The sequence below is a fragment of the Rousettus aegyptiacus genome, unplaced genomic scaffold (assembly GCF_014176215.1).
Source record: "Rousettus aegyptiacus isolate mRouAeg1 unplaced genomic scaffold, mRouAeg1.p scaffold_m13_p_4, whole genome shotgun sequence".
NCBI classification, from domain to species: Eukaryota; Metazoa; Chordata; class Mammalia; order Chiroptera; family Pteropodidae; genus Rousettus; species Rousettus aegyptiacus.
In genome coordinates, this window is record NW_023416307.1 from 23,332,411 (window position 1) to 23,355,874 (window position 23,464).

The 23,464-nt window shown below is 40.4% G+C and overlaps 1 protein-coding gene and 1 pseudogene across 2 annotated transcripts in view; one reads left to right on the top strand and one right to left on the bottom strand.

The window, feature by feature from the left end:
* Positions 1-23,464, top strand: part of LOC107512925 (schwannomin-interacting protein 1) — a 774,922-nt gene that overhangs the window by 540,382 nt on the left and 211,076 nt on the right. The window lies entirely within an intron of this gene.
* LOC118602270 lies at positions 6,134-6,252 on the bottom strand (annotated as a pseudogene).

Below are 23,464 nucleotides of genomic sequence, written 5' to 3' on the forward strand. Positions count from 1 at the left end.
TGGTCAGAGTTCCACCATTAGACACATGGCAAATCGGTACCTTAAAATGAAATTTTAGATTTTTAAGCCTAAGTATCATTCCCCCAAATCACTACTATTTGCAGTAAGAATACCAGAAGTTAGAAGTGAAAAGATGAACTGCTTTGTTCCTAACGTAAAAAGGAACATTAATGAATATTTTAGTAGTAAGGTCAGTATCTGCCATGAAAATACTTGGCACTCAGTTGTCCTTGAGACAAACTACACACAACACAACTCAGAATCCAGGAACCCATTTGACTTCAACAGAGTGGAAATGAGCTCTAGGCTTGAATTCAAGAACCTCAGTTGAAATCTTGATAAGGCATTTTCTAACCTACCTCAGCTTCCTCCCACATCATTTGTTTCTTACTCTGTAAAATGGGAAAATATTGCTGGCCCAGTGCATAACATATGGATTTATTGTGGCTAAAAATGACATGTTATATTTGTAAACTATAAGATATGTGAAATACAAAATATATTATGCAGCTCTTATTTAAAATTAAAAAAAGAAATCAATTCTGAAACAAAATCATGGATTGGGTTGGGAGAAGTCTTTATCATAGCTTAAGAAGTTTTCTAATTGTTGAACCATTTCCAGCCCCACCCAGTGCCTATAGCCCCATCACCTAGCACGGGGTCAAAAGAGAAAACTTCACCTTCAAAATTTAAATGAAACTGTGACTCATTTCTTGACAATTTTCTTGGTCTAGCTGAATAAAATGTAATAATAAGCTAACATCCGTCTTCTGTCTTCTCGCTCCCTTGTGCCTTTCCCTAGCCCCACACTCCTAGCGAAGTACCAGGCAGCCGGAGAATTCCAGGCACATTCCTTGGTGTCGATTATAGCATCTGATTCTGAGCAGATACAGTCTGGGGAACAAAGAAAATCATTTAGATGAGCTGAGCTCACACCACCCCCTCCCTGCTATCCCCTCATACCAAGAACTTGGTTGTAAGTGGATAACAGCATGATGCAGGTACCAACAGTGAGATTGTTCACTTAACCCGCAACACTGAGTACCTCCTCTGTGCCAGGCCCTGTACCAGGAGCTGGGGTTCCCGAGATAGGTAAAGGCAGATGACAAGTGCCCTGGCCAGGAAGCGCACTCACAGTCTAGGGGATGGTGGGGAGGTTGTTCAAATAAACCAGCAGCTGAGGTCCATTGTGCTCTTTCCATAATGGGTGAAAACAGACATATAAACCAGATACACATTGGAAGTTGTCTCAGCACTTAAACAGAATTTAAAGGTAAACATTTCAGACTTCGTCGACACATTTTGTGTACACATGCTAGTGACAATCCAGATGTTTCTCATCATCAAGAGTGTATGGCATGACATGCATCTGGACCCAGATCAGAGTTTTTATACTAAAAAGTTCCATGAGGTCATTTGAGCATGGTATCAACACAACTGATGGAAGTTAATTTCCCATAGATGATGAACAATAACATCAAACCGTCCAAATAATCAGATTGTCAAATAAGAACAAGCTACTATTTGACCCAAGAAATTTCCAGTGACATTTGTTGACAGAACCCTCTGATTTAACTAATTTTCTTTTTCTTCTACCAGAGAAAAGCAATCAGGGGACACAGGGTGAACAAAACAGGCGTCAAACAAGGCAGATCCAAAATGACAAGCAGGGAGGCCAGGCTAGTGGAGTCCAAATTGAGATGGGGCTAACACCTCCGGTTCTGCAGTCAGAAGACTTAAAAGAGCTAAGAACTAGAAAGACAGTAGGCTGCAAAATGATGAACGCAGGCCTTTGAGACACATCATCCTTTTGACAAGGATTCTAATCAGATATGTTACTAATCTGCCAAATTAAATTTCATAGCGGCACATGCAGAGACACTAAAATACTAGCAAAAATGAATTAAAATCCCAGTATTAATTTATGGATTTGAACTGGTTTTGAACTCCTGAATGAACTCAGAACTGGAAAATAATTGAGGCTGAGAGCATAGACTTTAGAATTGGGAAAAAACTTAGAGATCATTCGGACCAACCCCAACATCCTCTAAGGTCAGGAGGATGAGTGCCTGAGGGGTTAAGGGACTTGATCAAGGGAAGCAGATAAGTAACGGTGGTGGCAGGTCTAGAGAACAGATTCTACACTTGAGGGTAAGTATGAAAGCTTGACAAATCAGGACATGAAATTAATGACAGAGGACTCAATAATGCAATCATATGGATTTAAAAAAAAAAAAAGCTATGTTAAAGTTTGAGAGAGTGGAGTTAATCAAACTGATGAATTAAAGTTAAGGTTTATTTGAATAATTAATAAGAATCCTTTCACTGAGAACAATCATTCTTGTCAACTCCAATCATATAACGAAGTTAATTAATCTTCAGGCGAGAGGGTAGCTACAGGATCCTAGAGCAGCCCACTTCCGAAGGCATCGGAGACTCACTTTCCAGGAGCAATAGTGATGATGATTCTACCTGCTGCCCCTTCCCCCAGTAGCAAGGGAAACTGAGACTCCAGCCCTACCCTACAGCGCCCTTCTCTGGGACTCCCAAATCTCAGCCCCAGCCTTCCAGGAGGAAAGCACTGAGCTACATGCAGTACAGCCTCCTCCTACTCCAGGCCGGTCTTAGATGTGGCCAGTGTGGTAGTACATTTTCTTGCAAACTTCCCCAGGTAATTTCCTTCATGAAATGCTGCAGAATCAGCAGTCTCTGAAAATGTCTTTCTGGGGATTTGATTCATAACCACTGCAGATGGCATGGAATCCAGTGGACCCTCAACTTTTGGATTTTACAGACCAGTGTATTTTCACATAAATTCAAGGCACTCTCTGGTAACTTTCTACTTTGCCAAGTAAGTACATTTTAAAAATACACAAGAAGAATCATTTTAACTTCAAAAAGTAGGAAGCAGATATATAATGAAAAAATATATAGTTCTCCAAGTTGAACAAATTCAACTTTATGGAAATCTGTATTGCCCTTATTTTTTAGATTTCATACTAGACCAGTGAAAATGTTGTCATGGTTCTGTTCAACCAGTCCAGAGAGAATTTGGAACCATGATCTTCCTCCATTAGAAAATACCTCTACCACCACATGTATTTTTTCAGGATATCTACTGACCCCTTGAGCAGGAAACAGATCCCAAGTAAGATGATCTGAGAGACTTTACCGAAGGTACTGCTTGGAGAAGTGTGGACAGAGTTAAGGAGATGAGGGAAGATGAGACACCTGTGACAGGTACTAGCAGGAAGCTGTTACCACCCCCCAGGCCTGTGGCTGTGAGGGGTGTTACCAGGATCCTGGAAAGCCGGAACCAGAGAGGAGGGACCAACTGATGCTGTGGTCATGCGGGAACATGGCCACTTTTGGAAAAGGCTACCCGGAATGGGGAAGGAGTTGCAAAAGTGTGTCCTGACTTTCTTCTCCAAACTTTTGCTGGCGAGTCAGGGAGCCCAGGAGTCAGCCTCTGATGCCTAAAACAGAGAGAACAATGAAGAATGGATCTGATGGTAGGAGGAAGGGGAGAAATGGAGAATAGCCAACATAAAAGCAAATAATTCAGAATCACAATAGATGATCATTCTACTTTTGAGCTTCTTCAGTTGTTAGAAACTTAAAACTCTTAATGGGCCAAACAGCAAAAGAACAGGCATGAGAGTGTTTTCACAGGCTTAGCTTTCTTATACAACTGTTTTCTTTCTGGTGCCATTTTCCTGTTGAAAATTTCAGTGCTGCTGTATGAATTAAATTCTAGATACACATAAACTTTGCTTTCAAAAACTTGCTTGTCCTGAATATGTTTGGGATTTATAACTATTAGTCATTCATTCAGTTCCAATATTTATTCACAAATTTTTTCTTCTTGATTTGTTCGTAATTTTATGTACTCATCCGGGGGACATATTTTATTTAAAACCGAATCTGATTTAGCTATTTCTGAGAATGTAGGTAGCATAATTCCTATTAGTGCAAGGTTAAATCCCAAAACCATATTAGAAACTGAGGAGAAAGGGATAAAGGAGATGCTCAGCTCTCAAAGCCTCTATTAGTGTTCTCGCTGATAAAAGGCTGAAGCTCTTGCTTTCCTTAAACACATTAATCAGTCTCTGGGTATCCAAAGGAGGACGCAGGGCCATAGAGAATAGGTGCATGATTGTTCTGAGTAAGAACGTGAAAGAAACCAACTTTCCAGAAGATGTCAAGGATTAGAAAACAGAGGAGGGAAGAGATACCGGAAATCTCAGTGGAAGGGGGTATGAGCAACAGGGCAGGAAGCAGGAGCCTGTGGAGAACAATAGCCACCTGTGGCAGGGGGGACACAGGGCTCTGAAGACTAGGAAAGAGTGATATCTAATTCTAAGTGATTTTGTATTCAATAATGTAATGCTGCCGCCCTAGACTCAAACTTACATAAAATCCGATATGTAAATGGCTTTTAAGGATGATCTGAAGGAAAACGAGGAGTAACTAGGTTCCACTGCAGCTTAGCATGAAGCAGGGGAGGCAGCATTTGTGGGAAGGGTGACTAGCACAGTTGAGAATCCGAAGCAGCAGTCACTAAGAGCTATGGGGGACCAAGAGAAGACGAGCCCTTAGGCATTCACAGGACTCTTGAGGAAGCCCTTAGACTGCCCTCAGAGAGTCAGGGCTCAAGCTAGCGCTATTTAAATCTCAGCAGGACGGAGGGATCACACAGGACATCTGAGTAAACACTGAATTCCAGAAAACCACAAATAGGGATCTGCTATTGATCAATGAGACCCAAGTGATTCTACTTGCTACCTTTACGGAACTGAAGTAAAATATGAATTTGTGGATTGAAAATTTTTATGCTGCCTTTGGTATTGATACTCTGCATTTTACAAGCACATGACTTAAAATTTACATTTGCCAGAAATTAGCCTTCAAAATATATAAATGGAAATGGTCATAAGTAAAAAGAAAAAGTGACAGACATTTCACTTTTTACTAGGCCACAAAATCACTATAATATTTGGACCGAGCTACTATTTTGCTATGTACAACACTGCTCATTCCCTTTTACTCTCCTTTTCAAGCAGTAGTCTATCAGACTATGAGTGAGTTTTAGTCTTACTAACTTACTCAAGATTTTCAAAATACTTTGAAATAAACCCGCCTAACCTCACTATCAACCTGTTAAAATATTTCAGTATTTGCAATAACATATAAAATCCTTTTTAGAGCAATGGAAGATGGCAGGAATAGTTCTACAAAGGAAGTCTGGAGACTTCAGCAAAAGCCTAGCTCTGCTTTGAAGACCTGGCCGAGCATGGATAAGATGCTTGTTTTTCTGGACCTCAACTGCTCCATCAACAAATGAACAGATTAAGTATCGATTGTCTGAGCTGAGCTTCTGTGAGCAAAAGGTGACTGGTATTCTAACTAAACCCATGAATGATGACTCCAATTTCCTTTCTGATTTACTTCACCCATGTACTTGCTCTATCCATTTCCCAGCAGTGATGGGAGAACCCCATGTTCAGCCATCTTAACATTTGCAGCAGTTAATGTGGAAACCCTGGCTTGACTGTTCCACTTTAATTTAAGCTTCATCTAGTCATCATATCTAGACTAAATATGAGCCAGGTAAATACTAGGTTTTAGAGATTCAAAAGAAGGATAAAATAAACCCCTGATCTTAAGGAGCTTCCAGCCTAGAGAGAAGATTGAGCTATAAATAAGATTCTATAATAAAGTTATATGTAAAGCCCAAGGGAAGGTAAATGTAGTGATTAAGTCTTCCAATAGAGGCATCAGAAAACGTTCTGTAAAGGAAGAACTCTTTAAAGTGATCCTTTTACAACGAGTAGGAGCCCGCACATGCAGAGTTGCTGGCAGTATGCAAACAGATTTGGATAATAGTAGCCCAGTGTTAATACACCATGAGGTATATAGAAGGGAAGGAAAGTGAAGATAAAGATAAAGGACAGTCCTTTATGTCATTGTGGCAAAGGCTGTTAACTATTCATAAATATTCATTTCTTTAATAAGAGAGCTGCCATGTTTTATTTTTATTTATTTTATTTTTTTAGGCAAGGCAACCCTTGGTTGACCTCACAGATTGCAAAGACCTTACCAGCTTACAATCCCTTAGTTATTTATTTTTTTACAACCACAGCACCTGATCTTCCTATGTGGTCTTCCATCCCAGTACTAACCAGGCCCAACCCTGCATAGCTTCCAAGATCAGATGGGATTGGGCATGTTCAGGGTAGCATGGCCGTAGACAAGAGCTGCCATGTTTTAGCTGAGCTTGTGGCCAACCAGCTAAAGACTACATTTTTCTTTTCTTTTCTTTTCTTTTTTTTTTTTTTTTTTTTTTTTTCCTTTTGACTGCTTGATATGGCCCTGTGACTTAGTTCTAGTCAATGAGATGTAGGAAGTAATAAGAGTCACCTCCAAAATATTCCATTAAAAAGCCTGGGTATGAGTTCCCCTGGCCCAGTCCCCTTCCCACTGGCTAAAAATGGAAACAGAAGCAGGCATGTAAAACCTAGAGTGACCCTACTTAGCCCTGGATGACTCACCTCTGAACATTATGTGAGAGAGAAACATCTATCCAATTTAAGCCACTGTACTTTTCAGTCTTTTCGTTACAGCAGCTCATCCTGTACCCTAATATAGCCACATTCTGGAAAGTAGAATCTATCCAATAAATGGTGGGGGAAAAACATAGAAGGCAGGGAGGGGAATGACCTGAGTAGTATGTGTATGTAAAGAATTGAAGTAGAGAGAGACTGGAAACAGAGACGAGGGATGGAGGGACCCATGCTGTGAGAGGCCACTTATGCCAGAGACTGTACTGAGCATTTTCCTAAACGTTGTCTCATTTAGTCCTCACAATAACTTTCAGAAATGTTATTGTTATTTCCATTTACAGATGAGGAATCCCAAACTTAGACAGGTTAAGCATACTCAGAGTCTCACAGCTGGTAAGCAACAAAGTTCGCATTCACATTTCAGTTTGTCTGGTGCTCTGTACCAGCCTGCCCCCTAGGTAAGAGATGGCACAGGGGTGGGCATGGGAGTGGAGCTGTCCAGACCGGATGGTGGCGTGCGGTGGTAAACAGCAGTGGATGATATGAAATACATTTCAGAGATAGAGCTGATAGGTATTAATAACTGACTTAGAGCGTTGAAAACAAGAATTATTCATTCATTTGTTCACTATCAAGACATGAATCCAACATTTTGTGGATTTTGTGCCCTGTATTTTTTTTTTTTTCCTAAATTGGATTCAGGGTTTTTTCTTTTCCTGTTCTTTTCAGAACTCATTGAGTTTATTTTTCTTTCTTTCTCTGGGAGGCTGGTTTCTTGTTGTTCAGAGACGCTTGGATGTCTACAAAGACTTATCACCTTCTTCCGTTTTCATTAGCGTATTCATATCTTTTCCATATCAAACACATACTGTGTGGAGCTTGAAACCAAATCTATTGGCAGACTTTTTGAAAGCTGGAGGATGGCCTCTTTTACTCTGAGCCATTGTTAGTTAGTGAGGCATTTTTCATCCCTTGCTTGGACCAGTGGTCTGTTCTGGAATGGTGTTCAAAATCTCTACTGCTGTTCCTTGCTTGGATTGAAAGTGGTTTAATTAAAAATTGGTTTTCTAAATAAGGCAGTAACATTGACATGTAAAATGCTGGTCATTGTTCAACAAAGAGCACAGAGAAACACCCAGAGAAAAAGTTTGGAAACCAGCCTAACCCTTCATGGTAGGTGTATTTGTGTTTTTGAATATTAACCTCCACGTGTGATGTATATAGCACCTCACAGGTTTCAAAACAATTCCATATTTCTTATGTCTTTTTTTCTCTTAAGAACCCTGATAAGTAGGCAAGATAAGAATCATTATCTCTGTTTCTAAAGAAGTATGCTCAAGTGGTCAGTTGACCTGCCCAAGCTCTCATGGCTAGTATACTCCCTTAGAACCCAAAGAAGGTCGCTTATTTCCTCAGTCTGATCTTTCCTTCCTTAACTATGGAACAATTATGGTCTTTTCACTCATACATTTGCTCTTTTTCAAACAACCTAGATCATTCTGCAAACAAATGCCATTATCCCCCCCCCCAAAATGAAAACACCTATGATATTAGAGAAACACTCTTGTGGGCACTAAAAGCACCTTTTGGATACCAACAAAGGTCGTAATGTGTTCTCAGGGTTGGAGCTTCTCTTCCCAGAAGCTAGTTTATAGGGAAAAAACATCAGCGACTGGCCGTGGACTACTCGATAGAAAGTCTATATAAGCAGGGCAGAAATGTAATTCAAAAGCAAAAAGCTTCTTCACATTTCAATGTGTGGATAAACCATTTCATGAAGTTCTAAAAAATAATTCCTTCAGCACAGTCAAGCTCTGGGAACTGGGCTGACTGTCCCAGTTCTTATGTAGTTAGAGGTGAGACTGTTAAAAGTTGTAGAGTGCATTCACTGCACAATTCTGCATAGCTAAGTCCCTCCAGAGCACAGACGCTGTTTTTGTTTTGTTTTGTTTTGTTTTCTAGTGCCTAAGACACCAGGTGCTCGTTAAATATATGTGGGATTATAAGTAACTCATATGAAAAAAATGAGCCTCTGCCAGTATTTTACCAAATTAGCATTGATGAACCCACTTTATTTTTTTTAACATGTATTTTGACCCCAACAGCTCATCAGTATAGCACAAGAGCCTCTGCTTCTATCTCCACTTGTATCGTTGGGTCCCACTCTGTCATTCTCTCCTCTCCTCTCTGCCTTTCTCTTACATTTCCTTAGATTTCTGAATCATTCTCTCTCTCCCTCATTCACTCTCTGTCTCTCTCTGTGTCTGTCCGTCTGTCTTTCTCTCTCCCTCTCTCCACAGAAGTCCTTAGTATTTTTCTCATGAATTAGCTACAAAACAAACACAAATTGTAAGTCATTTATTGAATTTATTATGAGCTATTCCTGGTAGGGATGATCAATACTGTTGTTAGAATCAAAACTTTACAGGTACTAAAATTGCACTCCATAAAATTTATGAAATAAAAATTAGTGAAAAAATAAAATATTCCTGAGAAAACTTAGTAATGAAAAAAAACTGACCCGTGAAAATTGTACTTCATAGAAATAATGGCCATCAGAAAAAAACTCATTATGGCCAAAGCCATAATCCTTTAAAAAAAAATAACTTATCAATGACAAAAATGAATACTTGATATAAAATTTAAATGGAAAGAATTAATCCTGGTGAAAATAATTTCAGTAAAGTAAAAATGAAAATGGAAAACTATGAAAGGCTATTAAATGCACTCTATACAGAATTAAGCAGGGGATTAAATTGCCCTAATGGTTTTCACTACAGGAAAAAAAAAATGCTTTTTTAACTCAAATTATTCAATGTTGGTATAATTGACTTGAAATGCTTATATTAAAAGTGTGCTTGGGGTCAATTAATTAAGTCAAAACAGTGGCATCAGATATCTGAAAACCTACAATTTCCTTAGCCAAGAAAATCTCTTATCTGGACATGATATCTTCTCTTTCAGAGGAAGATATTGTAATGGAATATTTTCCCCTTGTTTCTAAAGTTCTGTAATTCTGTGGCTAGCCAGATAAGTATTAAATTTTTAAATTTTTTAAAAACTAAATTTTAAGTTAGTATAAATAAAAAAGTCATGAGAGTAAGTCAGAAATTAACAGAGGCAAAATATCTTTGTCACTTTGATAAATAACAAAAAAAATGATATGCTTTATATACTGAGAAAAAATTTCCAGTTTTCATTTCTGAAATTTTGCAATATATAACAGACACTATTGGATATATAAGAATAGCAGTTTGAGGTGAAGCCCTCAAAATAGTATATTTCCATATTTTAAACTGCTGGCCATAGAAAGTATTTAAATTACACTAAATATTGAACTAGACACTTCATCCAGAGCAATCATAAGATAATAAAGCACATTCAGATAATTCATAAACAAAATTACTAATCGGACTATCATTGTAAAATTATATAATCAATGGGTTTATTCATTTTGTGTAAAACTTTTTTCACCTAGTTTTGGCACGCATTTCCAATTTTGCTTAAAACAATAGACATTTTTAAAGGTATTCCTATTTGAAAGCAGTTTCATTAATTCCTATTCCCTGTTAAGGTGATTGGCATGACCCACAGGTTGAACTTAACAATTCTTAGCAGAGTATGAAGGGCATGCGTTTGAAGTCACTGCCATGGAGCAAACTGCCTGGCTAAGAGTAGCCAAGAGCCACTACTGAAGGATTTCGGTCCTGGTTCAGATAACCACTGGCCGGTCCTGCCATTCCCAGGCTATTTAGAATGTACTTGATTATCTAAAACTAAATAGTCAAACAAAAACTTGGATTTTATACAGAATCATTTATTTAAAAAAAAAAAAAAAAAACAGTTCAGAGACCACTGGATCTGTGTTCCTTTGCATATTTTAGTAATTTTGGCCCTCAAATAGCCCTAACAATAAAAACAACAATAATCTCGACTAACACTGAGGCTCTCACTGTTCCAAGCTTATATGTAGTTAATCTTTACTAAAACCCCATGGGGTAGGAACCATTATTATACCCATTTTACAGATAAGGAAACTAGAGCTCAGGGAAGTCATATAACTTGCCTAAGGTCACACGGCTTGGAAATGTTCCTAAGATTTGAATACCAGTGGTGCAGCTCCAAAGCTTATGCAGGGTGGCCTCCCAGCATGGTGTGGTTTGGGCACGTGGTGGGGGAGGATAATCGCATACAGAAATTTAAATTCCTTTTTTATAGCAACTCATTGAGAACTCGTAGGCATAAATTTTCTATTTACTATGGAAGGCAACTCCCTTGCAACTGTAAATCTGAAGATCATGGTTTCTCGCGTCAAATTATAACATGTCCTTTCCTACATGAAGTTTTATTTTCTCATCTTCAAGTTTCCTTTTCCTGTTTGATAACAATTTAATTGCTGTTTGAAGTTCAGTGTCCCTTAAGAATTCTAGGCAGATACCTTTATCTTTTCTTCACTCCATCTATGGGGCTGCCTTACCTCTTTAAACCTAACCACAGTATTGTTTTATCTATTTGCATTTTGGGAGGATCAAGTGAGAGGAGAAATAGCAGCATGCTCAATTATGGCTCCTTCATCCCCAACTTCTCTCAGATCGACACTTTACAGTTCTGGCAAGTTCTTTGAAAGTGACCAAGTTCACAAAGGCAATTATGTAGTTTAAATCACAGTGTTTAAATTAAAAGGTGAGGTGGAAGCTTAAAATAAGTTCAATTTCTGTCAAGTTTCACTGAAAAACTGTTCAGTCAATCTTTGACAATAAAATGGAGCAGGATTTTGTTCATGTATTCATTTATTTAACATACTAAGAAGGGCCTCCTACTTAATATCTGTTATGTTAGGTGCAAGGGACACGAAGTGAAATAAGGTATGACAGACTCTGCCCTCACGCAGTTCAGGACAGACAAATGTGAGAACTGAAAACGTACAGGTGCCATAACAGTTCAATGAGTCCGTGAAAGAGAAGTCGTTAATTTCTCTTGTTGATGACCGGGAAACGTTTCATCAAAGGTATTAATACTTTGGCTGAGTCTCAAAAGAAAGAGTGTCCAAGGAAAGCCCAGGAATTGCATGGGTGGGGGTACATTCTAGGCAGCAGGTACAGAGGACAAAGGTCTCCAGGATGAAAACCACAGTGCCTGTTGCAGATTCTACAAGGAGTTCAGAGAGTGTTTGGCAGGGTGGGGAGGCAATTGAGAGAGCTACAGTTTTCTACCTGGAACCTTTGTAGGATTTAGAAGAAGCCCCCCCCCCCCGCCCCTCTGGGCCGTGAAGCCCAACTGACTGGGATGCAGATGATTCTCACCACCCTCAGTGCAGTGCACAAACTGCTCAGCACACGCAGTGGCCTGGACAATGGTCTGGGGATGAGGAGGAAGGCGGTAAAGAAGATAGAATTAATTGGAGTGTGGGAGGGGAGGAAAAGATAAGTCTCTGATGACTGCCAGATTTTTAATTTAGGTGACTCTGTGAGTGATGGTAGCATCTACCAAGAAAGAAAATTTAAAAATAAAAATAAATTTGAAAGAACAGAAAACCATGTCAAAATTAATGTTTTCAAACATAATCATCCAAACATAATCGTCCATCTAGAAAGGCCTCTCATGGTCAGCAGTGCCTGCTTCTACTAGGATAGCGCTTCCTCTGCACCTATAGCTGCCCCACAGCTCCAGAGAGGCTTTACCTGAAGTCTGTATCCCATCTCCTCCTCCATCAAATCTGGAGTTCTTTCTCTCTCGTTAAGTGGTGAGAATGAGGAAAGCCGAGGACAAGTTGTCTCATAAAGCTAGCTGCACTTTCTCTCCTCCTGAGACCTGACCTAGAATATTATGAACAGAGTCTGGGGCTCTGTTCATAAGCCTTGGGACAACATAGCATTTCTAGCCCTTTCTCTTGTATTCAAATGGCTCAGAGCAGGAGGACTGTTCATCTTCTGACAGAGTGGCATAACCACACCCAAAATTACCAATGGATGATCAGACAAATGAGTGCTGAGTTCATGGATGTATTCCTTTCAGGCGCTCTAGGACTAGACATAGTGCCATACAGTGGGGATAGTGTTTCAGAAATAATTCATCGTTAATATAAGATGGCAGTGAAAATAATAATATCTTCCTTTGGATAGTATACCAGTCAGGATAGGCTAGGCCATGCTGTGGTAACAAATAACCCTCAAACCTCAATGGCTTAGAACAGTGACATTAAAGAAAGAAAGGGGGTGGAAGGAGAGAGAGGGGAAAGGGAAGGGGAGGGGAGGGGAGGAGAGAGAGGGAAGGAGGGAGGGAGGAAGGAAGGAAGGAAGGAAGGAAGGAAGGAAGGAAGGAAGGAAAAGAAAGAAAGAGAAAGAAAAGAAAGAAAAGGAAGGAGGGAAGAAGGGAAGAAAGAGAAAGAAAAAAAGAAAAAAAGAAAAGAAAAAGAGAAAAGGAAAGGAAAAAGGAAAGAAAAGAGAACAAATAAAAACAGAAGAAGCCCAGTGACTTTTTCTCACTCGTGCTACATGTCTTTGGAAAGTTAGTGTATGTGCTGAGATAGAGCCCTGGGGTTTGGGGGTCTTACACCAACAATGAAATCCTACCCAACCACTAGCATCCAAAAAGTGAAATCCTTCCATGTACGCAGAAAACAGAGCCCGAAATATGTGGTGAACAGCATTAACAACTACCCACTCCAGGAGAGCCCACCATTTCCCCCTGGACTTTGTTATCATCTGGGGCATGAACAGAGAAGGAAGTGGTCACAAGGTGGAAATGTGAAACGCAGAACAAGATGTCATGAGTAAGTTGTGAGTTCAGTGTTAAAAGAATAACAATTATAGCATTGACATTTCACAGAGCTCTTTTTCTGAGTTATGAATCTTATTTTATCTTCAAAATGATCCTGTGTAGGTATATTATAATCCCACTTTAAAATGAGGAAAACTGGGGCTCAGGGAGATTAATAACTTGACCGACAGGGCTATCTGACCTCCAAGCAACAGAGATATTGTATATGGAGATGGAACATACTATTTCTCAGGTCTTCTAATTTTTACCCTTCAGTTCCATAATATCACTCAAATTCTAACTTCCAGTTCTACACAGAGGCTGTAAAGAAGCTGGAGATATGTTTGGCTTATTTACAAAGCTATTCAATTAAAAGCATTTGTGGGCATGAACTGAAGAGATATGAAATGACTGTTTCATAGATATATACTTTTTAACTGCTTTAAAAAAAGTATATATCTACATATATATAGTTATAAAATTGGTCAGTGTGTGATTAGGCTCCTTGAAAACCTCGAAAACCTAAGAGTGAATTTTTACAAAGTATTCAACTATGATGAGACTATTAAATATGCCACATTCTTCTTATTCTATTTTCATTTCCTTAGATTTGTTCTTGTGCCAACTTCTCATCTTTTTACATGATGAAATGGCAGTTCACAGTCCTGCACATTTATTTAGCACTGGAGCAGAAACTCTGTCATTTGTACAGAGTTGGGGAAGTGTGACCCTGGTAGGACTACAGGCTTCTGAGTGCTGGCCATAACCCCTCTGACCTTCGACCCTTGTTTCATGAGTCCTGTTTGGGTTGGGGGCACAGAGGGCTGCTGCTGGTGGCCTATGGACAGCATCCCAGAAGCTACCCTACTAAGGCCATCCATCCCTCTGATTCGCTGAATAAATCACATCACTTCTCCTTGGTACTGCTCCCCTCTCTCTCTGTTTGCAGCATTCCTTAGCAGGGCAAACAGCGCCATTTCAGCAATTTTAAAGGTGACTTCCAATAAAATATGTATGTAGATTTACTTCAGTGTTGGTAGGCTGAGCTGTAAATTTATACCAGGTCAACCATGGAAAGCCCTTCAATTAAAAAAGAAGGAAGAAAATACAGAAAGTAAAGTTTCCATCAGCATTTATCTTTGGATGAAAAAGCCATTTGGGCTTTTTCCGTGTATGTTTGTTTTTCTCCATTTTTATTTGTTTGTTTGTTTTTAACGTGAAGGTATTTCTTTTTCTTCTCTCTTAATGGAAAAAAAAAAAAAAAAAAAAGGCCCATGAAGAAGAACTGACTGGAGCATTTCAATAGCTTGGTTTATAAACCTCCCTTGTAATGCCTGGAGATAAAGAGAAATCCTCAGTGTTGCAAACCATGGCTTTGCATGGACCCCATGCTTTGGGCTGCCAACAGGCATGCCTGACAGCTGTCCCCTCTCGGGTGCAATTTGAAGCGTTGCTATTGGTCCCCCCACCCCCTTTGCTTATGAAAACTGAGGCATTAGCAGAGCCTGGAACAGAAACCCCGCTGAGCCGCCAGCATCAGTGGGCTTCCCAAGCTTTCTTCCCTTTCTTTCAAACCTGGGTACTTATCTCTTTCAAGGAACGCTGTCCTCCATCCCCATAAATGGGTAACCTTTGGCCTCTGCCAAACAAAGACTGCAGATTGCTTTGTACTCTTTGTTTGCCAAGAATTTATTGGAGCCCATAAAACAAATTTCTGTAGCTGGGGAAACTGTGCCCTTTTCGTTTGTTGTTATTGTTGTTGTTTTTAATCTAGGCTACAGTCCAAAAATTTGCAGCATGAATGAACTGTTATACTCTGCTTTCTAGTTTTATTTGGCCCAGGAAAAGCAAACAAATGGCAGTGCTTAGTAACATGATATATCAGAGGTTGTTTGTGTTTGGTATTTGCCTTATCATCTTCAAAATAAAAACTTAAGAAGGGGAACTAAAACATGAAGTCCATGGTGTTAAAGCAGTTCCTTGCCAAGTAGCAAAGGCATTAATAAAATCAAATTTATCTTTGTAACAACACTGTATCTGAGTAAATGGAATATATGCTCATCCCATTTTATAGATGGTATACTGACTGGGTCCAAGACCCATCCATTCTAAGGCCACACATTGTAGGGTCGCAAAATCAGCCTGCGGCGGATCGGTATCCATCACTGTCCCAGAGTCCTCACCCTTGCTGCTCACTACCTGCCTTACGGAATGTTGGGGACTGATTTCAGTTTGAAACAAATACTTCACGTGAAAGCCACTATAGGCAAAATCGGTGACCCTGCCCTATTCATTTTACAACTATTAAAATGTATCCCCGATGCTCCTGAGTGTTCCATATTTAGTTTTAGTCCAAAATAGGAATTGGGTAATAGAGACGAGGATAAAAATGACACTTAGAATGACAACGACAGGCCATGCTTACTTCTGTGACATAGCATGTTCTTTTGAAGATTTAATCCATCTAGAAACTATGGCATGCATAAGGCCCAGTTTCAACTGGGGATGGGAATAGAGAATTGCATTTGTCAGAGTTTTGCGGTGGCTGGAAAGATGTGTGATAAAATTAACAGCAACCATGTCCCTTCTCTCCTTTAGTGCCTGAACTCTTTCAAGTGAACTGACCCTGTAATTTTTGGGAAATAATACACTTCGCAGGATGTCATGAGGGGGGACCACTGGAGGCAGAGAAGATGCTATGGGCTGCATCTTACTGAGCTATGTACTCACACCTGTCACATTCTGTGTGACCATGGGTCGGTGGTGCCTGTGGGTGGCTTGCCGGGTGTAGAGAGGAACTGTCCAGAACAAGAAAGTAACTGAACCAGGGAGGGAGCATGAGCAAAGCCTTCCCTTTCCTCAGTTGTAGCTTCAGGCTTTATTAAAAAAAAAAAAAAAAGTCTTATCGTGGTATCCTTTAAGCTACCCAAGCATGGAATTAACATAGCAATCCAATTATATCACATTATATTATATTGTATTTTCTGCTGTTTGCACACATATGTTAGGCATATAAAGTATATCACATTTTAATAAGCTCTTTTAAATAAGCAAATGCTTGATACTTTTCGGGCATCCCCATTGAGTCATCTGTTACTGTGTTCAGAAGACAAGCACAGTCAAGCACGGTGACGAAGGAGCGCTAGTTGGTGTGGTATCATCCTATCGCTGGCCGATATGTCCCACGTGCTCACCTAAAAACCTGCAGGTTCAAGAGAGGAAGTTTCCACAGAGTATAGAAAGGCGGCAGAAGGATAGGAATCAGCAAGAGTCATGCATTCGCCAAAGGAGCAACAACTGTGTCAGTCCCAAGGGCACTCTAATAAATACCATAATAGGAGAGAATTCGAGAATTTCAAACAAATTTAGGACCCAGGGCTTCTGAGGGGCAGAAAAGTTATTCCTGGGCACCTAGCGTTCTTAGTCTTTGGAATTCTGCATGCCAGTATAGCTCAGCTCTCTCCGACTCTCTTTCATGTCGTTGGCTGGCGTCTCTGGAACCCAGAGTAAAGTCAGCTTGGAGTGAAACCATTGTGTCCCCCAGCGAGGTTGCCGATCCTTTCATTTTCTAATAAGGTAACAGCTCTATTTGCTGCTTTTCAACGTGGCGGCTGAAGCAGAAAGGGTGTGCGTGTATATTTTACTAAGGACATCTGTGTCCCAGCAACGAGGCCCCCAGCCGAGCCTCTGACCCTCCCCTTCATTGCAGCAGTGTCCTTTTTATCATAGAAGTGAAAAAGTAAACAGTCCCAGAGATGTGGACAAAGACCCCAAGGCCGCTCGGTTTCTGTCAGCCTTCCCAGACCCCGCTTCGCTGCTGCAGGCGTGGGCCACCGGAACGCACAGGCAGGGCACGGCTGGCCAGACGCTCCTGGGGCCACGAGGGGCAAACGTCTGAGCCTGCGGTGTCAACACATCTGTCAACGCGTGAAATAGTCCCCCTCCACGTTAAAGGGCTCTGCCAGTTTCAAACGAACATAATTGTACAAACAATAGCTTCTCTAGGCAAAGAGAAGGTACTTGATCCAAAAAGGAAGTGCTATTTATTTCTGATGATTTTCCTGGTAGCTAGTCATAGCTTTCTTTCACAGAGTGGTATATTAGGCTTATAGTGTAGCTGGAATTCTCTTTATTCCAAGATCTTAAAGACCTTTGTAATTTCATTAATCCTCATGAGTGAATGCTCTGAAATATTGACTTCTATACAAGTGTTCCCACCCTTTGATTTAATCATCCCAAATATAATTTTTTGTGAGAGAATAATGCAAATGGGAGAAATATAAGAGTAAATATGTGCGTATACATACATGTACCAAAAAATTATGTAATATATAAATACATAAATATTCAAAGATGTTCCTTGTGATATCATCTTCAGTTAGAAACAACCTCAGTGTCATCTATTAGAAAAACATTCATTTTCAGGCATTATAAATAATACATTTGATACTACAGTAGACTTGAAAATGTTCATGATGCAATAATTTTTAAAAAAGAAAATGCAAAACTGTTTTTATAGTATGGGTACTCTTATATAAACGCAATAAATATTTTTATTATTATATACGGACAAGACTTGGCAAGAAATATGAAAAAAGTAGGGGCAAAATCTTTACTTACAGGAGTGGAAACTCGATCGGTATATACCTCTTTTGCTTACATGTTTATTTAATGTCATTATAGTGTTGTTTGAGTAACAAAAGAGCAACGTAGAAAGAATGGTTTTCCACTTTACATGGTGACTGCTTTCTACATTATCTTTAGTGGAAAATGTAAATATTCAGGTGCGCACTGTAGGGTGCTGGTAGCTTCTGGCTTTTTCAAAGGTGTAAAATTTGGAAGATTTTGAGTGAAAGAGTCCTGCAGAGAGAATATAATGTATCCCAGAAAAACCCTACCGGGCACACATCTAAGCTCTGCGTTGATTTAAAAAGAATCTATTCTACCCACACCCCACGCTTCCTCCCCACAAGGACAGGACGAGTTTGGGATGCTAGGCCCATAAGTCATCCTCTCCTACCCTCACTGCCTTCCCCCACCTGAGTCTGAATCTCTTGTTTATAGGAGAGAGGATACTCCGTGAGGCATAAATCTGATGTTTCCGAGTTAATGTGTAACTAAGCAATCAAAGCGCGAATGGTTATTGAGCATCTGAGATGTCAAAGGCACCTTGTGAAATATTATGTGTAGTGCTATGTCTTAAGAAACAGGCATTAAACATGCATTATCACATTCGATCCTTAAGGCAATCCTGTAGATACATTCCATTAATAGCTCCATGTTACAGATTAAGAATGAGAGATTTGAAGATTAATCAGCTGTTAAATGGAAAGAAAATTAAGTAGCCTGTGTTTCCAAAGCCACACTCTAATGGACCCAATCTCTCTGTCTTTCTGACTACTCATCCAAGTAGTTTCTAATTTTTTACTGCACGAAGCCCATGGGACTTTTACTAGATAAGCCAGTGATTTCCTTTAACTTGGGGATGTGTAATAAGAACCCTGACCTGGGGACCCTGTAGAACAGGGTCCAGATCTTTCCAGAATGGAGGTGATCTGCATCTAGGATGGACAATCCTGCAGGATAATTAGAGGAAAACCACGCACAGAACAAGAAGCTGGCAGAAGACAGAATAATAGCTGGATGCAGAGGTGTGTGTTTCACCTAAAATTCATGGACTCACCCACCTAAAAAATGATGCTTAAAGGCATGGAGATTGGCCGTGGAAGACTGATAGGCACCTACTTACCCAGAGATCAAAAAGACAGCTACAAATAATAGCTCAATTTGGACCAAGGAAGCAACCTTGAGCTAAGTCAATAAAATCCACCATTTGGAGGTTTAGAGCCTTAATAAAGGGCTAGAAGAGCCTTCAGACAAAAAGTTTGCGGGCCATGGCACTTGAGGGGCTTGTTCAGGATTTGGGGCTTTGGAAAAGCCCTTTAGGAGCTTGAGCCAAAAATCTTGTAGCTTCTGCCTAGTGCAAGGTTTGTACTCCTAAAACCGTCACACCAGGATGAAAGTTTGGCATGTACTTGAATCAACACTGTGTATTAGACTTTGGAATAAAAGGAGGACTGTAGGAGAGGAAGAGACAGAGAAGGCAAGAACATGAGAACAGGGGTTTTGATGGAGAAAGTTGTCCTGTGAGTGGAAACAATGAAAGGGAAACTGAAAATGATTTAATGACCCCCCTGGATTGGGGACCTTTGCACCAGGTCAGAGTAAAACAGGTATTTTTGCAGATTGGTGTGGTGAAGCATGGGCCCTGGAGCCAAGAGAGACCAGTTCAAGTCCTAAATAACCCACTTCCTAGCAGTATGACCTGAGGAAATAGTTACTTTGAATCCTGAGCCTGCATTTCCTCATCTGTAGAATGAGGCCAATCATACTTGCCTCCTAGTGTTGTTGTGAGGTGTGAATGGCAAAAAGTACATGACATGCCTGACAAGGAAGTACTCAAATTTAGGTCTTTTTCCCTCTTTCCTTCTGAGAGTCACCCTTTTTAACCAGGAGACTCATCTGGACCATTCAGAATACCATTATATTGCAAATGTAGTGTTCCAGAGTCCAAAGTAACAGGATACTCCAATTCTATTTCTTAAAGAACATTAAAGGTGATTAAAATACTGAGTCTTCTTTTTTTTCCTCTTTAGTTCCCTCCCACCTAGTTGGGGGCTGAATTTTGCTAGCCAGTTGACTTCACATCGGATCTTGCAGTCACCCGTGGTCGGAATATTTATTTACACCATGGAACTCAGCAACCACTACAAATCAGGTTTCTATTTGGGTTTCCAGAGAGCTGGTTTATCCATACACCAGGGCTCCGACCCCACAGCTGTTCCAAGGCCGTTCTTGACTCTCAGCTTCTCCCACCCATCTACCCCAGAAGAAACACCTCCCCTTCTCACCAGCTTCTCAGCTCCCTTCCTGTTACACTCCCTTCCTCCTGCTCCAGACTTGAACCTGTGGGCCTACCATGCTTCTCTCCAGGCATAGGGGACAGAAGAGAGCAGGGGCAAAGGCAGGACCATCTTGTGGAAGAGAAGAAAGATGCTGTCAAAACTTCTATTAACTCCTGGAGTAATCGTCATTACCCCCAGGATAGTTTGACCTAAACGCTGATCATAGTTACCCTATAGCAAACTTGTTCCATTTTTTAAAACTAGGGCTGAAGGACTCTCCACTCTGGAGACAATCCCATAGTTTTATACCTTTAAAAATAAATAAAGAAAAAGAAAAAGAAGGAACTTACTTATTTCGTGAATGAGGATTTTTGAGTCCACCTTTACATTCACCTTAGGGGCCACGCCCCTTATTGCCACTGCCTTCGATGGTACCTGAAATCAGCCATTCCTGCCTATGTTTCTTGGAGGGCCTAACCAGACATGATTTTACCAGCTGCCATCAGTAGTCTGCTAGGGCTCATCTGTGGCGTGAATGACCCATGAAACTATATAATAACAAACCCAAGAGTTTAACATTCAAGAGGAGGAGGACCACCAAACAAAGCTCCGCAAGCAAACCATTTGCACAGGGGTGTAGGTAGTTCACTTTTTCACACTCAGGCCAAACTAACAAGACCATCCAGTTGTAAGGGGTCTTGTCCATCCTAGTACTGTGCAAGCCGCCATGTGGCTCTGTCCTGAGGTAGTCTCTGAGAAAGCTGGTCTCCTAGATTGCATTTCTGTCCTCCCTTTTGTACATACCTTGAGATTGGCAAGTGTCCCAGGCAAGACAGCACTGGCAGTCGGCTGTCATTTGGCACTGGGATTTTTGTAATTATTAGTAAAATTACAGACCATAGACTTCTCAGAGTCACTGTGGAAGCAAAGAATCTCCTAAGTTCTTATAAAAGTTTTTTTTTTCTCTCTCTCAAACTACATGTCAAGGCAAATATATTTAATCCGCAGGGATGACCTTATGCAGAGACAGGGCAGGAAAGCAACATTCACTTGGTGCTCACTGTAGGCCAAGCGCTGTTTTAGGCACAGTACCTCATTTAATCATCACAGCAACCCTACCAGGAAAACGATATTCTAAAAGAAAAATACACTCTTGTGAGTTTCTTTTTACTCTCACACGTCTCTCAGTTTCACTTACGACACCAGATGTGTGGGTGTTCTACACATCAAGCAATTTTGAAGTTCTAGCTGGGTGTCCTACAATTTAATTCAATCAGAGTCAGCATCAGAGCCCTCAAGTGAAGGGCTCAGTCCCTCAAGACAGGCCTGTTCCACTTCAGACACCAGTCGCAAGTCCTGGTTCTCACCTGTGCATCATCAGAGTTCCCAAGATCCCCACCTTGGTTTCAATTAATGAGTTAGAGCAGCACACAGAACTCAGGAAAACAGTTTCCCTACTAGGTTACCAGTTTATTGCCAAAGGATCTGACTCAAGAACAGCCAGATGAAAGAGATGCATAGGGCAAGGTGTGGGGGAAGGGACCTGGAGCTTCTGTGGTCCCTTTGAGCACAGCGCTCTCCTGGCTCCTCATATGCACCAGCCTAGAAGCTCTGTTAACCCTGCCCTTCTGTGTTTTTAGGAAGGAGTCATTACACAGGCGTGATGGAGTAAATAGTTGGCCATTGATGATTAAACTCAATCCCCACCCCCTCACCTCTCCTCAGAGTATTGGGGAGTGGGACTGAAAGTTCCAACTCTGTAATCATTTGTTTGGTTCCCCTGGCAACCAACCCCCATCCTTACTGAGCTTTCCAAAAATCACCTCATTAGGATAAACTCTAGTGTGGTTGAAAGGGGCTTGTTATGAATAACAAAAGACAGACCCTCTTTTCACTTTTATTGCTGTTACCACTTAGGAAATTCCAAAGGTTTTAGAAGCTCTACGCCAGAACTGGGAAAGAAAACCAAATATATATATTTCTTGTTATAGGTCACAATATCACAAATACTACAATCTCTATTTTATGAAACAAGGCTCAAAGATATGAAATATTTGCCCATGAGCTAACAACTGGTTGGTTAGTGGTTAAGCCATGATTTTCACCTCATGATTTTCGCCTTGGAACCAGGAACTCACACAGATACTTGTAGACCAAAGTTCGTAGCCGCATTATTTATATAGCCAAAGGTGGAAACAACTCAAGTATCCATCAGATGAATGGATAAACAAAATGTGGTGAACACATACAGTGGAACATTATCCACCCATAAAAAGAAACAAAGTTCTGATAAATGCTACAGCATGCATAGACTTTAAAAATATTGCACTAACTGAAATAAACCAGACAGAAAGGGACAAATATTGTGTAATTCTATTCACATGAGCTATTTAAAGTAGGCAAATTCTTTGAGACAGAAAGTAGAAGAGAGGTTACCAGGGGCTGGAGAGAGTAGGGGATAAAGTGTTTTTGCTTATCGATTACGGAATTTCTGTTTGGGATGATGAAAAAGTTTTGGAAATCGATGGGGTTGATGGTAACACAACATTGTGAATGTACTTAATGCCCTTGAATGTTAACACTTAAATGTAGTTAAAATAGCACATTTTATTTTATGTGTATTTTGCCACAAAAAAAAAAAAAAGCCTTTTTTAAAGATTAAGCAGAAAAAAAGTGATTGGAAAAATATCTAAAATCTTAATAATGGTCTTCTCAGGGTGGCCTGCCCCTCCCTCCCCCCCCCCCAATCTCTCTCTCTCTCTCTCTCCCCCCACTTATTTGCATTCTCTAATTTTCCTTGATGCATATGTATTCCATCATTTTTTAAAAACTCAAAATTTTACTTTTCAAAAAAAAGGAAGGGACGAAACCAATATGGTAAGATTTTAAAAGTCTATGCTTCATATGTGTACAAAGTACCTTAGGAATGCAGAAGACACCATCTGGATTTTACTAGGCCTGGCAACAACCTTGCAACTGGCTTGTTTGGAGGGCTCATAAAATGTGGCCGTATATCATCTTGCCCTAGGAAACATCTCCTGGAAGGGATGCAGCCTGGGTCTCAATTATTCTGATCATTCTTCAGAATTTTAACTCTGTGCTGCAGCCCCACACAGGGCAAGACATCCACAGCCTCTAACTTCAAAGAGGCACTTATCCCTTGGAATGCAGCTGCCCAGCTGCCTGGCAGACTCTGCAAAGATTAGAAGCGTCAGACAGAGACCCTCCAGTGGAGAG